Genomic DNA, 16,512 nt, shown 5'->3' with positions numbered 1-16,512 from the left:
CACATAATATTCTAGCTCCTTAGTACCTTAAATTCCTCTGCTTAGAAAATGTGATTGCCTGCAGACAGGAAAAAATTCACTCTTGAATATGACAGAGTATTTACAAAGTATCCATAGAATTTTTCAATCTCTATTTAAAGGCAAGCTGTACTGCCTCACTTGAAGACATTGCAGTAGATGTGATAGTCAGCACACATCTTCCAGCTAACAGCTTTGGGATAGTCAGCAGTGTGACTGTGCTTGGAATCCCATGTCCTGACTGCCCTGATGTAAACAGCATTCACAGGAAGGGGGAAGCAGTTACCAGAGACAGGAAGGCTGAATTTAGCATCAAACTCCTTATCTAGGCAGAGCGGGCTGCTCAGGATGCTGATAAGAAAAAGTGTATAAATTGCTCCAGCAGCCTGTGATAGCTGCCTGGCCCTTCCTGGGAAGCCCATTCTCATCAGTGTTATCAGAGTTCAATCTTACACGTGCAGATAGGTTTAGGAAGGGATTATATCTGGTGGCCACTTGTCCAAAATAATGCTTCATGTTCTACAGTCTCATTCAGTCTGGCTTACTGGCACTTGAAGGAAGAGTTTAATCTGCATGCTGAACTAGGAGGATGTGCATCTTTAAAAATAAAAACTTTGTCATACGAAGAGTTGCTATTAGTCTTACTAATCATAAAGGAATATAAGCTTTTCCTGAATCTGAATACACACTGCAATATCTCATTTAGATTACAGATTTTGTATCGGTACTGGCACAGCTCTGGTTCCATCTCTTCAGAGAAAAAAGCTGTTGCTGCATTGTCTTAAGTGCTTTGGATCAGTGAGATGTCTTGTTTACAAGTGGCAGATACATGGATTCAAAACACTGTTTGCAGTGTAATTAGTTGCTCATTAACATACTATGTCATTTTTCCTTTTGATTTATGTGTGTATTTTGGGAAATCCATCTGCCCTGAATCTACAGCACAACAAAGCACCATTCCATCAATGTGCTCCTTAGTGGCTGAAAAATGCTAGGCTCCTCCACATTAATTTTTCTGTGAATGATGACTCTCATTTCTCATGTCTTCCCCAAAGTATACTGAGAAATTATTTTGGCTAAGATTGAGACCTGGAGGCAGTTTAAAGCAGTCTTTTAGTTGCATCTTCACACACGTGTCTGAAACATCTTTCCCTTTCCCTTTCCCTTTCCCTTTCCCTTTCCCCATCCTCCATGCTAGATTTATATTTAGTTCCATTCTAGTGAGGAAGGCTATGAAAAAGGAGAGTGGTATAAAAGAGTCTACCCATGTCCTGAACAGCAACAAAGCAATCTGTTCTAGGTCATTGCAAAGATGACATTCTGGATTTGAATGGCTAAAATAATTCAAGTCAAGAGGATATTGGGTTCTATCTGTTCTGCTCACTGAATGTGGGTGCCACGCATGCTCCTGTCTGGAGCACAGGAGGACATGGTGACACAGCTGTCAGCAGTCTTAGCACCAGATTATCCAGCCAGGTGCTCCACACCAGGGTTGCTAGGGTAAGCAAGAATCTTTAATCATTCTAGTTTTGCAGAAGAGTTTTATCTCTGTGGTATATTGCAAATCTAAAACCCGGAGAACATTACTTCTTTATAAAGTATATGTTTGTAAACTGGATATTTTCCAGATGTCAAATCATTGAGCAGACTTTGCAATAACAGTTCTCTACTCCGGGTGCTCAGCCACTGCTGGGCATGTGGTTACCTTGGGTATTTTCGGGATGCATCATAAGGCAAATGACACCATTAAGTAGGGGAAAAACAAACAGCCTAATGGGCACCTTGCAGTGAGCGCACCTCATCAGGTTGGTCCCAACACATTCTCATGTCATTGTTCAACAGGGTAACAGGCCATAAAAGAATGAAGCAGCTATTTTCTGTCAGATATTGCAAGTTATTCATATTTCCTGTCCTGCTATTTAAAGGGCTGAGGGCTGAAAATGAGAGTTCATTAACTTGTCTGGAATTAAATATTTTCCTTTTTCTAGAGCCAAGCTCAAATGCATGATATTAACATAGGGCTGGGAGGCATTGCCTTCTGCCTTGAGACAGGACTACCCCTACAGGAAGCTCAGGCTAAACCCTGGTGTAGGTTGCCACCAGACATGCCCTCCTGTCTGCAGGGGAGCTGGCTACAGGATAAATCAAAACACCACATGTTCCATGCCAGCTGCCCAGTTAAGTCCCAGGAGGAAGGAAAGGAACATCCTTCTCTCCCTGCTGACTGATGGATTGGGCTGTGTCTTAGCCAAGAAGAGAAATATTTAGGAGAGCACGGGAGAGCAAGGGAGAACTGCAATAAGCTAACGTCACAGTGGGCTTTAGGCACTTAGTGGTATTTTTGACAACCCTGCTTTAACTGAGCACATTCACTCTTCAAACATTTTAAAATAAAAAATTGCTTCCCACATTTTTTTTTGGCTCCTGTTGGCTGTTGTTTTCTTTACAGATTTAAAACTATGCTTATTCATCCTCCAGAAAAATCATTATCCCTGTCCAAATGGCTTGGGAAAAGCTTAGGGCATGCTTGCAAAGCAAACTTTGAGGAAGCAAATTTAGTTTCTCAATAAATCTAGCCAATTCAACTGTCACGTTTGACAGCCATCCTTCTAAATTTTGTAGGAGACCGAGTTGTTCTTTGGGGAGTGCAGTCTAGAGTTGTGAGTCCTTGGGCCCCAGAAGGTCACATCAGATAGGTCCAAGAAGAGTAGTTAAGAAAAGCAATTCTGTTGTCAGCCGCCTTAAATTTTCTGTTCTGGAAACTGTACTGCTGGGGAAAAAATAAAAAGTGTGGGTTTGCAGATTGAAAGAAAGGTTTGAGAGCATGGCCACAAGTGGAATAGCCAGAGCTGTTGTGTTTACCGAGCCAAATTCTTCTTGAAATGCAAAGATGTTTTCAGGAAAATCCACTGTAGCATATTCTGATTCAGCACTTGTGTGTAGAACTGTAGACCATTAACATATTTGTGTACAAACATCATCACTTAGGTTGCTGCCATCCAGGTAGGTGTGAGTGAGCACTGAGGAGCCTGCTCACTGGAAAGAAACACCTGAGGAGCTCCCCTCACTCTGCTAATTATACTCTATGAAGTTTTAATATATGGCACTAACCCACCCTGCCAACCAAGGGGCTCCATTTTTCTTCCATGCACCTCAGATACAAAGGAAGGGGCTCCCAGCAGAAGCTCCTCAGTGGTTGCTGCCAAAAGGAGTAGCAGTGAGTTTGAAAAGGGAAAGAGATGGAGGATGCTTCCAGTGAGATGAAGGCACTTCCACTCCTCCCCCTCTCCTAAATCCCACACTGCTAGTAAGGATTTTGGGCTCTACCATGAAAGAAGAAGGCATCTGTGAAACCACAAGTGCACTGTGCTTGAGGAAGGTTTGTCAGCAGCCAGAAAGCAGAGGAAGGTGAGATGGAGGAGGCAGGCTGCACTTTTCTAGGACTCTTGGGGAGTTCAGACAATGAGTACTCACTCACATGCATAGCATACTTTTTAAAATCTCTCCATAAATTGCTAGTTATTTAAAAAAAATTCATGTCTTAGCATAAAACTTAATAGTTTTAAGAGGAGTTAATGCTAAAATAAGGTATGCCAGCCCTGAAATGCCTCCAGACTGTGGTTGTGTAATGGGGATAAGTACTGTACTTCTTTGAAGCATTAACCTGAATTAAAGGATGAAACGAGTGGCTGGGCAGGGATCAAGCACACTCCTGGTCACTGCTGAGGCCTTGACAGAAGGATTAGAGAAATTGCAAGATGGTATTTTAAATAGGGAAATTGCCACTGAGGAGTACAGCAGTTTTCTTAAAAGGACCAAACTGGCTCTGAGGGCAGCCATGGCTGTGGAGGAAGGCATTCAAGAAGGGACTCAGCATCCACTCTCCACCACCCACCCAGTGTTTGGAGGGTGCAGCTCCAAACTGGCCCTGCTCACCCCACAGTGGCTCTCCACAGAGCTAAGCATTGCTTTCCAGGGAAGGCAGATGGATAAAGTATTAGGGACTGATGCAAAACCAGTTTATTGTGTCTATTACGCAGCTGCGTCAGGAATTACGTACCTAAATCCTTCCACATCACGGCAGGGGAATGCTCCCCACGCAATGCTGCTTGTTGACAGCGATCCTTTCAACTCACTCCTCAAAACACAGCACACAGCAGTTGCTGCTGGGCCATGGAAAAAACCATGGTGTGTTCCCCAGTCACGTAGAGCCTGATCTTCAGCTGGGTCAGGCCCTGTGAGCCAGGGCGATGCCTGCCACAGCTGGTCCATCCCGCTGGAGACATTCCTTCCTGCGAGAGCACAGGCAAGGCCACACACCAGCACAAGGCTCCACTTCAAATCACCCTTCAACTGGATTATTCCAGATTTTCCTTGGGGATCTTGAGTCTGGATTTAGACAATAGCACATGCCCAAATGTAATTTCCTTGAACTAAATCCTCTGGTTTTGTTTCAGTTTGAAAGATACCTCAAAGGAACATACCTCTCTGTGTGCTTCACAACCTGAGAATGGATTTTAAGGTGCTGCTGCCTGCATAGGGCCTGTAATGCACTTTGGCCTTGCAGAGCTGCCTTGTACGTGGCACACAGGACAAACTTAACCTTCCCATCACCATCATAACACACTAGATAGATTTTCTGCAGGGGAAGCCCACTGGGCTAGTATTAGCCTCCAGTGAAGTGAAGACTGGTCCCTGGTCAATGTGTTATATTCTCACAAGAGGGATGACACTCAAAGGTCTCACCCACTAGATAAAGACTTTGAGGCTCCCAAGTGTTGGTACATTCTTTTTCCTTTACTGCACTGCCAGCTTTCCCCTGCTGCTGACCTTAATGCAGCTCCATGGTTTTGTTGCAGTGATTTTCACTCTTTTAACACCTGGGTGGGATGAGCAGGGTTGGCACATACATATTCCCTCAGCCATCCCCAGTGTTCACTTCTGAGGGCTTCTTCTCTCAAAACTCGCTCCCAGAATTGCAACAGAATAAGATCTGAGTCAAACTGTACACCAGAAAAAGTCTTCCTTTGCTACTGATTAAAGGCAACATGAAGATGTTTGGCTGGTGTGTTCCCCTAAACTGATCATGTATCTGAGCACAAAAACATGCTATACCTAAGCAAGGCAAGGTGGCTCTAGGACAGCGTCCCACAAAGACTGGTTTAACGTGTGCTGGGAACAAGCTGACAGTGCCTTTGCTTGATTTAGACTGTGGTGCTTCAATCAAACCAGCTGAGATGATCATCCCTTTCAGCACTGTCTAGAGTTAGCCAGAAATAAGAACAGTCAGCCAGACTTTGATACTCTCCTAAGAAAACTAGTTTAAGAGTCATACCTCAGGAGCTTATCTAAATGTAGGATTGCATTAATTCAACAGGAACAATTAGCCTAATTGAAGCTTTTGCAAAACATTGTGCACTTGCATTTTAAATGTGTCTTTCATGCCTGCCTCCACCATTGCTTGTTCCAGTGGCTTTTGGTGTGTGTTTACTCCACATTCATACATGTCACAAAAAACAGCTGAGAAAAGCAGTTTGGCAGCAGGTTTGAATTCCTCTTGGATAAGCACTGGAAAGTGGATGGGCAAATGATAAATTTTAAAATATAAAAAAACTACCAGCTTCTTTAGTGAACTAAATAAGCATATAGCAAAACTTGGGGATAAAACCCACTTCTCCCTCAGAAAACCATGCCTTGGGAGTGACCTGGCTGACTGTCCCCCAGCATGGAGCAGAGGTGCTATGGCAGGGCACTCAGGGGTGTAGCTGCAAAGTGGGATCCCATCCCACCACTTATTCTCTCCATGCCACGGGCTACAAAAGTTTAAAAAAGAAAAATCACAGCCTCTCACCACCTCACCTGTGCCAAACCCAGGTGCTCAGGTCTGCTGTGATTTCCAGAGTGTCACTGTCCAGCTGCAAACCTGGGTGACCAACCCCCAGCACACACAAGGCACCTATGGCACTGCCCTTCCCACTGTCCCCTGTCAACATGTGGTCCTACACACAGGGATGTCCCCACATGGCTGAGGTTTGGTTTTACAAATAACCCTCAGCTGTGCCAGCAGGTGCAAACTGAACCAAGTGGTTCCTCAGGGAAAATTTTGCCAGTGTGATTTCTAGTTCAGTAGCTCTCACAGCTAAAATATAAAGTATTGAGGCTGAAGGGTTTAAAACCAGCATCGACACTGATTATTTTATAGAATTATTATTACTGTATAAAAATGTATGCTTTAGATCCCCTCAGAGGCATATGCTGGGGTAGTGACACATGGTGGGAAGGAGAAAGACTCACAGAGGTTCCACCCCCTTTCATCCTTTAAACTGCATTTTTAAATTATAGTAATCACAGTATCTAATCATATTCCAGACTGACAGAACCATTCCCAACAGAGTTGCCCTCCTTGAAGTGTTCAACTTTCAAATGTAAATAGATTTCTTTTCAATAATTTTTATAATTACAGATAACTTTTGCCCACTGAAATGTCCATTCATTCCCTGTACACTCACCACTTTTTCAATTTGGTTTCTTTTTTAAGGATCTGTTTTTGCAGAAGTAAGAAAGTAGCATCAAGTACAATTTCATTCTCTTTACCTGCTTTTAAATTAGTGATCTAACAACATGTTAAACAACCAGCACTCCAAATACTTCAGTTATAGCTGAATCAATTGATGTGCTCAATTGTAGCTAAGGAAGATAGGAAATATAGAGAAAAAGATCTATCAAGAAAGAGAACCTTTGGAATGCTTGTGTACATATATGTCTTTTTACCAAACCAATATTTAGCTATTTCATAAAAGATAGAACCAGGAGCAAGGAACTCAACTATTCCCACAGTTCTTTTACATTAATTTAAAGAATCATGCACTTAAAACAGAAGAGGATCCCCTCCATAATATCAGTGTGCAGATGTTTCTTCTGGACAATGAGAGTGCCTGAAGCTCACAAGCCTTTCTCTTGCTGTCAGAGCAGACTGGCATTAAGGGAGATGAGAAACAGCTTATTTAACACAGATATAATCTGTCAGGAGTTGAGCTGTCACTGCCACTCCCCTTTCAATCACAGGCACTTGGTGGGGGAATCAAGAGATGCTGTGATGAGGAAAGGTGACACAGGGCATGACTAGCAGTGAGTACTCAACAGGAGGTTGAGTATAACTGGTGAAAAAGCTGGAGTAGTCAGCACACAGCAAAGAAGAAGTTAAAGTGTATTTGGGAAGTGCAGGTTATGCTACACTAGAGCACAAGCCCAGAGGTGTCTCCCTTCCATATCCCAGACATCAAGAAGCTTCAGCTACCTCTGTTTGCTTGTGGAGCTGCAGAAGGGCAAAGCCCAAGCTCTGTTTGTCCCACCAAACAGGGTAAAAAAGATGCTTTTAAACACAGCAATTTTAAATTTGTGGAAGTTTCCTTTCCTTGTGAAGAAAATAAGGAGAATGAAGTTTTGCTGTCTATGATGAGTGCCAGCTAAGTGCCACCCTTGTTCTTTTCTCCCCTCTGTGACCCCAGAAGTGATGTTGTTCCCCTCAGTACCCATATGTACCTCTCCTGCTCTTGGTCCTTGGCTCAAAGGCTGTTTCCAAGCAATAAATCTTCTGTGAACCCTGTAGCCACAAAGCCTGCACAGAGGGGCCCTTACTCAATTTTGTAAAATTGAGTAAGCAAACAGGCACTCAAAGCTGAAAGCCTCTTTAGGGCACGGCAGGATGCATGGCCCATGGAATGTTCTGTCCACCACGGCTTGCTTGGATGTGGACACTGCAGCAACTTTGGAAACAGCAACTTGATGCTAGATGAATTATGGACAGGTTTGAGCTATTTCTGGTTCCCACTAGGAATACTCAGCTTGCAGAAGAAAAGCTCAGGTACTGCAAAAATGAGAAAAGCCAAAAACATTGAGAAGCTATGGATCATAGAATTGTAGATCATAGAATATGCTGAGCTGGAAGGGACCCACAAGGATCACTGAGTCCAACTCCTGGCTGTGCACAGGACAACCCAAGAGTCACACCATGTGTCTGAGAGCATTGTCCAAACACCTCCTGAGCTCTGTCAGGCTGGTGCTTTGACCACTTCTCTGGGGAGCCTGCTCCAGTGACCAAGCACTCTGTGGGTGAAAAACCTTCTCTTTTCTTGCCTTTTAAAAAAAATTATTCAAAACCAAAGCTCTCTCCTGAGACATCAGAGCTTGCTGAATAAACACCCTGAAGTCCCACAGAGCGTTCACAACCAGGCAGGTGGGTGTAAAATGACACTGTGGGGCCTGAAATGTCCTTCTCTAGTAGGTGCTGCCTGTCTTGCCAGACCAAAATCCACCATGGATGAGGTGTCATGGAACTGGGGAAAACCACCTGCTGGGCTGGATCAGACCCCACTTGTGGCTGGGCTGCTCATCAATCCTCTTTCAGAGTAGCAAGCTTAGCAGTAGACACCTGAGCAAACATCCCCACATTCCCAGCCTATTTTCAAATCCCAGGGTTCCAGATGTCATTCCTGTGCTTCTGTGGATGCCTCCAGCTTGGCAGCTTCCCCCTGTGCAGCCCCCAGAAGGAGGACCCACATCTTTACCCAAATCTATGTGCTTCAGAGTGGTTTTGAAGCAGGTTCTGACTCTGAACAGGTACTGACTGTGACAGTCCTTGACATTTTGTCTGCTCTGCTCAGAGACACAAGCACTGCTTTTATTCATCAGGGAAATGGCTGTAGCAAAAGAAAAAAAATCATATTTATTTGGTTTTCTTCTCTCAGGAAGACTTTCAAAAAGCACCATTCCTGTGGCTTCAACCTCAAACCGGTCTGAGGTCCCTTATGGCCTCAGCTTCTGCAGAGTTTTGCTTGAGCCACAGGCACGTGGCAGGGTGGAGCTGGGTGCAAAAGAATGCAAGGTGCTGTATTTTGATTCCCATTTACTGGGTAAGTAAAGACCTGGTGAACAAGGGACATTCCTCTGAGCTTGCAGGACCTGCCCTTCATCCCCACCAGTGGCCACTCACCCCTGAGCCACTGCCCCAACGCTTTTATAAGGCTTGTGCCTTTGCTGCTGTAGGGCATTGCCAGTGTAAATATTAAAAGAGCCACTTTGGCATGCTTAGAAGTTCTGCAAAGCATCTGTAGAGTGGTGCTGCCACGGGTGAGCTGCCCTTTGAGAGCTACAGGACTGATTTTTGTTGTGCTAATGTGACTTGGAGGGGCTAACACTGGGGAGGAAAGTCTGCATGGTTGGAAACAAAGATAAAATTAGTTGAGCCTTTTACATTTGTCCAAAATTAATTCAGCCCAGAGAGGCCTGAGTATCCATACCAAGATGGGGACCTTATTTCCCTCATTAAAGGGGATCTCTCACCCCTAAGTGCTTAGAGAAGGGTGGTGTGAGCAGGCCCTCTGGCACCATGCAACTGCTCAGGCAGCTCCAGCTCTCAGCCCCTGTGCCACACAGGCCTGGCCTGATGGTTGTGATATTTAAAATTACCACTTCCTTCATGCTGAGAGCACAGAACATACCCTGGCATCCAGGGGCATCCCCTGCATGAAGCCATGGAGCCTTGCCAATAGCAGCTAATCACTGTCTACTCCCTGCATTCCTTCCCACCTGCCCATTTTCGGCAATTTAAAATAAATGAATAATATTTAAATGAAGAGTGCCTTTGCGATTCCTAGTAATTTCCCTTGAAGTAGTTATGATGAGCACATTAACTGGTACTAATTCATCATGCTGCTTGTAATCTGGCCAGGATTCAGATGAAAGAACCTGTTTTCACAGCAGCTAATAAAAGGTGGTTTATTGCTGCCCTACCAGGTACCCTGGAGCTCCAGTCACCTTCCCAACACTGCAGCCATGAGCATCTGCTTCCCTTGGCACAGGATTCTGGTAAGGGACATGACAATTTACAAATAGGCCAGGCTGGTTATGACTCAGCCCTAATCACCACAAACAGTCCTTTTGTTTCATCAAAGGAAAACCAGAGGCAAACATCTACTGAACGCTGTGCAGCTCAGGTGCATTGTACAGCACCTGAAGCCCAGGGATGTGTTCATAGGCCTTGCCCTAAACACAGTGAAAAGCAAATTACACCGTGACCCTGCTTATGCAGCATGCTTACAGCTGCTCCAGCTCACACAGGCAGCCCTGCTTCTGGGGCTCCCACGAGGCCAGACCTGCATCAGGGACTGGCACAGCAGCACCAAGGACTCCAACCCAGACCCATGAGTCCATCTCAAAAGGGGAAGCTGAGGAAAAGGGCTGCAAGAGGTTGGCAGGATCCCCAGGGCAGAGAACACTGACATCTGAGCTCTGTGCTTGTTCCCCCTCAGCAAGGCAGGAATTAAGTTAAAACCTGGCTTATGAAGGCTGTGTGGGCTCTGTTGACCCACGCCAGGATAACAGAGGAGGGAGCTTGCTAGAGAAATGGTAAGGTTGGAAGAGGAAGCCAGGGCTGAGATTTCCATCCCACTTTTGCCAGCACATCCAAATCCTGTAAGGCAACACACTCATCCAGTGACCCAGCAGAAACTCCTTACAGGAACAGGGAGGGAATTTGTTGGAGTCCCTCTAATTTGAAACTGTTTATCCCAGTGAGGGTGAGGATAGAGGGCACTTGCCCATAGGGGATGCAAAAGAGCTTGCCAAGTACCTCCTTATGGCTAAAGATGCTAAGCTTCTGCTAAACCCATCAGTTAATAATAGCTAATAAGAAAAGAAAGAGATTTGGGCTTTGGGGTCCTAGTCAAGGCCATATGAAGACCTGACCCATGGTGGCCCCCAAGCCAGCAATATCATGGAGTTGCCAGTAGCATCACATACCTGTGTCACTGCATGGCAGCACTGTTCCTACCCCACTAGGTGCTGGAGCATCCCTGTCCCAGCCCTCCTCTCTCAGCAGCCAACTGCACTGCACCCCTCAATATGGAGTTCCCAGGCTGGGGGCAAACAAGCTCAGGCAGGAGCAGGAAGCACTGCAGAGTCCTTGGGTTAGGTCTTGCTCTCCTCCCCCACTGGGACAGTGGTCAAGTGCTTCTGGCTGTCCTAAGAGAAAAGCAAGTTCTGCTCCATCTGCTTCTGCCCACTGCTGATGAGGTACTTGTGTAGCAATGCTACAACTTGTGAGGGTGCAGCCATGGATGCAAATTTTAAAAGCCTCTGCATGGCCACAGCAGAGACCCTGACCCTCCCCATGTTCAGTCTCATGAGATGTCACCGCTACGCAGAGGCAGCATGTGGGGACTGGCCCCAAGGAGCTGCTGTTTGCAGCAGTCCTCTGCTCTCCGGCATTTTGAAAGATGTGCCATGAAAGATGACACTTTTTGGAACCAGATCCCTGGTTTTACACACTCAGTACTCCTTTTAACTTCAAGAAGATTGCAATCAGGTAGAGGACTTCTGGGCATGAAAACCCACATCTAGCTTGGCCTTGTTAAAGGTCTGTTGCTCTGTGGTTTCAAGCAGTCATTTTGCCTCTTACCTCCCTACTCAAAACCTGGACAAGCAGCTGTGTAAAAGAGGCTGTAGATGCTCAGGGGTGCTAAAAGGTTATTGGGTATTTCGCCATGCACCAGATTGCCCTTCATTAGTGATCAGACCCCTAAGAATGAGGCTAAGTCAGGCCTAGATGTTAAAAATTATGTTTTGATTCCCTACACTCTGCCACACCACCAGCAACCATGTCTTTATGTTTAAGAAAACCCCTCAAAAGCAAACTACAAACACAACTGGTAGTTTTAAAGTGGGTGGGAGTGGTTTATCACACACTAATGCAGACTCAGATTATTTCTCCAAGATGCAGCTAATTTCACATTCATTATTTTTTGGCATCTCCCTCCTTTCCCAGGTGCAGGTGTAATCTAAAGCCCAATTTTCTCTGTTGGCAGTGCAAGACTAAGGATAGCCCTATGCTGAGGGGTGAAATAGATGATTTTGTAGTGTGAAAGGCTACAAAAACCAACATCTTTAAGAAATTTCTACCACATTATCCTACTATTCTGTTGTAAACTCTGGGCACAACTCACCCCTGCAACCTCTTCTGAGAGACAAGGTTTTGCAGCAGAAAATTTGTCTGGCCAAAGGACTCATTGGCACTTTATCTCACAGATGGTGGCATAAAGGCAATCTTGGCCTCTCCAAGGGGTGGTGGGCAGTGCTTTCTCCCTTCTCCTGCACCTTTCATCCCAGGGGCTGTGCCCATCAGTAAATCCATGTCCACTCCAGACCCATCCCAAACCTCTCTCTGTCATCACCTCATCAGCAAAGGGCTTGGTCCGAGCTGCAGCTCCTGCCCATGGTTGGTCATGCATGTACCCCACCAAAAGAAATGTCCAGATGGACAAGAGTCATCCTAGACCAGCCTGATCACATCTCAAATCCTGGTTCTTCTTTTTTTAGTCCATTTTACTTTATTGTTTTCTGATCTATCTTTCTCTTTTCTGTCTTATCTCACTTCCAGGCCTTTCTCTCCCTGCTTTTCCTTTGCAGCCCCTTCCCCAGCTGTCTTCCCCTCCCTTCTGGCAGCATTGCAGGGTAAATCATCACCCCTAGACATGGCTGCCAGTCCTCAGCAGTGCAGATGACAGCCTCATGAGCCCTCATGAAACTCTTGCCGTGCAAGTTTAGGTGCTGTATTGCAAGCTCACAGCTCTTCCCTGTTTCCATCCAAGCAGATAGCATTGATACTTTTCTGGACCTTGGCAGGAGCCCAGGCAATGCCTCCAGCATCAATCACACCTGGAAGGGAGAGGCTGGGTTTGCCCAGGCTAGCCCCAGCTCTTCACTGACAGAGCTTTGGCAATTAAAGATCCTCCTAAATTAGTAAGAAGAGGGGGCTACCTTGCTTAAAGAGTTTGTACTTTTAGAGCATTGTACTATTTGCTACTGTAGGAGGCCAAGGGTGAGGAATTGATGCAGGGAGAACCAAGGGGTGGAGAGTGGAGATGCACCCAAGGCAGTGGCATCAGCCTTTGGAAAGCACATCAAAGCCCCTAAGCCATTGAGCTACACTGTGGGTTAACCAGGAAACACACCAAAGCTGCCAAACAGCAGACAAAAAGCAGGAGCAGCATACCACCTTGCACAGTTGCCAACTCTCGAGAATTCAAGAGTAAAGGTCAGATTTCAATGCTTAAAAAGCAAGAATTTACATATAATGCACTTGGCTTCTCCTTCAGATTGGGAGCCTTTAGGGTTGTGTTTCAGTTTTCCTCCCAAACCACTAACTGTATAATGAAACCTGACATTTTGATGTACTTCATATTACTCTGGGAAGGTGAAGCTTTAAGTAAAACAGCAAATCCATCAAGAGCCAGCAGCACCTTTTTCATGGCCCTCTGCAGCCAGCTGCCATTCTAATAGCCAGCAAAAGGGTTACTCTTCCATGGGCTGCCAGAGCAAGTCCACCATCCTGACTTCTCTGCTGAAGAGGAATGCTGTGTAGTCTTACCAACCCAAAAAAAAAAAAAAAAAAAAAAAAAAAAGGCCAGCAAAACATGAGAGGGACAGAATCTGGTTAAGAAGAAAATTAATAACCAACCACATAATTCAGTCCCCACTGCTTTTTGGGAGGCATTGCTGAAGCAGCACACTGTCCTCACCCTGGGTAAATAGAACACTGTCCTGCCCACCTGCAGACAGGCATCCAGCCCCGCTCTGTGTCAGATAAACAGCACTCTGTTGCACTCAAAAATTAATTCACACTGCTGATGGGACTCTCCCCATGCATAGCTTCCAGACAAATTCTTGCTTCTCTAAGAGCTCTGCTCATTTTTGGTTTCTTATCCAATTTGTGTTGCAAGACTCAGAACTATGATTTTAGCCAGGTCATCTGAGGAAAGCAATCCTTCTCTCCTGTTTAACATGCTTAAAAAGGTTTTGAATCTGCCCGCCATATTTTAACATAATGAGATAAAAAAAAAAAAAGAAAATTAGAAGCCTTGAAGCTTGCAGAAGTCTTGTGAAGATAGAAGTAGTAAATAAAAATCTTGCCATCACCCTCTTGGCAGAATAGGCTGATAAAGGAAGCCAGCTTGCAGCAGGCATCAGGGAATCCCACAACAGAGCCCCATCTCTCCTGGCTCACACAGCTGCCCATCTACAGGGCTTCTGTGGAACTCCTGCTTTGGGTAGTTACAGCATTTCAGAAACACATGCAGCATTTCTCTTGTCCTGAGTGGCAGCAGCCCCCTCAGCAAACAGGGGCTCTGGTACCCTCAGGCTGGAGGGCTCTGTGCAGAAAGGGCCCGAGGACACGGTGACCCTGCACCATGAGCTGCCCTTTGCTCCATGGAAAACCTGACACAGGCGAGAGTACGGCAATGAGCAGGTTTCTCGGTGTGTGGCACAGTCTCCTTGACGTTCTCCATGTCTGGCTGCCTCCTGGGTTTGAACCATGTCTGATTTGCTTCCACGATAAGATTTTCAATAACTAACTGCATGTACAACAAAGTAAATATTCAACTAACTCAGAGCTAGATTGCAGATCAAATATCTTTAAATCTTTTTTCTCTCCCCATTAAAAGCAAAAAGCCACACATGCAGCCTGCAGGGGGAAAGATTGCTCTTAGCACTTCCCTCAGCTCATGAGATAAATCAGCAGCTACCAGTTCTGTACTTCACAAAAAACAGGCGAGGCAGCTGCGCCACTGCATACTATGGTAATGTGCTGGGAAAGAGCCAGATGCCTGCTGAGGTCTGGCTCCTCTTCTGCACTTGCTCTTTTAGCTCTGCCCTCCAACCCAGTTCATTGGCATGGCAGCGTGGGCTGCCTGAGCTGTCTCTGGCCAGGAGAGGAGGTGGATGCCAGATCCTGTCCTCCCCACCAAGTGGAAGGGCCACATTCATACAGACTCAGACTAAAGAAAATCTCTAGAGAGACCATGGCTGAAAAGTCCAGGCTAAAAACAGAGAGAGGAAAGAAGGAATATGGGATACATCCTCTCTCCTGGTTGTAGATCCTGCAAAGGTTGTGGATTCTGCAAAAGTGAGTGCCAGTCCCAGGGTAGGATGTAACCTGAGGATCAACCAGAAGCCAATGTCCAACTGTTTCTGCATACCACCATGGGTTTGGGAGCCCCTTCTGCAGGGCAAGGCAGTGGCTCTTGGTAAGGGGAGGCAAACTCTTCTTCCCCTACTGCTGGCATCATTTCACCGGAGGGACACAGTCCATCACGTAAAACATCTGCATGCAAAACAGCAGAAAAGATTTGTGTCCAGCCCTCAGCCTGGCATTCAACAATGTCATAAGTTCATTGATGTCCCCATCCTGAGCAAAACAATACCCAGCATACTCTGCAAAGTGCTTTGGGACTGCTGGAAAGTTACTTGACTTTTCTTCAGGTATGGAAACTTTTACTTAAAAGAGTGAGAAACCCAGACCTGTGAACAGCATATGTTTGGGGCTGAGCAGTGCTGCCCTGTTTGGAGCAGTCCTTTGTTTGCAAGCAGCAAATCCAAAACACAAATGACATCTTAAAGCTTCTTGTCTGCAAAGAGTTGAAACTTGACACACAAAACCCAAGAAGTAACCACATGCTGTAAGCACAGGCTGGCCGCCCACCAAGTATTAGTGATGACAGAGACTGGTGGAGAAACACAGCCCAGAGCTGGGTTTGGCATCCCCTGGTAACACCAGGTCACCAAACAGCTTCCCCATGGGACAGATAACACGTGACAGTCACTTACCCTAAGTATTTTATAAGGATGGAGCTCATACTCATGAGTTTCATGCAATCATTAAGGTTGTAAAAGACCCCAAAGATTCCCAATGAATTGTGCGTCCGTCTGCACATTAGTTTGCTGTTGGACCCACAAGGATAAGGGTTCCTTAAAAGGGCTTTGATTATTTGATTGTTTCTTAAAAGGACTTTGATATGTACTAAAAATTTTGTTGCAAAAACAATTGGCAATGCCTAAAAACTGAGGTTTTCCTCTGAACTCAGTTTATAGGCAAACAGCAGAAACTGGCTGCCTTTCCCTTCCCCTCCATACCTTTCCTGCTTTCCACCACAGCATGCTAGGGAGAGAAAAAAGAACAGGCAACTTTCTTTCACAGGTGATCCACTGTGACCCCCTTGGGAAGAAGCCTCCATATTTGTATCAGATTCGAGTGTTCCCTTATCTGTGGTTGTGCCCTGGGTTGCCCTCCCTCACGGTTACAAGGAGGTTCATGCCTTCTCCTCAGTGGAGCACATCGAAGCAGCTCTGCACAGCCCCTGCCTCGGCGCAGGAAAGGACAGAAAGGCTGTGGTGCCTTCTCCAGGGAGCTCCTCCCTTCACAGGGGCTGACCTGAGCAGCTCCTGCAGCACCCATTACCCCACCTTGCTCTTAAATCAAGCTGCACTGGAAATCTCCCAAGCACGGGTGAAGCTGCTGCCAGTGCCGAGCAAGGGCACAGGGAACTGCAGCGTGTGCGAGGGGAAAGGGAGATCAATGGCGTCTTTGACAGAGGAATGAATCTGGGCAGAGCAAGGGACTCAAAGATTTGGGGGAAGCTTTCTGAAGGCCCTGAGTAG

The sequence above is a fragment of the Lonchura striata genome, chromosome 2 (assembly GCF_050655825.1).
Source record: "Lonchura striata isolate lonStrDom1 chromosome 2, ASM5065582v1, whole genome shotgun sequence".
In the NCBI taxonomy this organism is placed as follows: domain Eukaryota; kingdom Metazoa; phylum Chordata; class Aves; order Passeriformes; family Estrildidae; genus Lonchura; species Lonchura striata.
The sequence above is the reverse complement of the archived record's forward strand: the minus strand, read 5'-3'. Positions refer to the sequence as shown.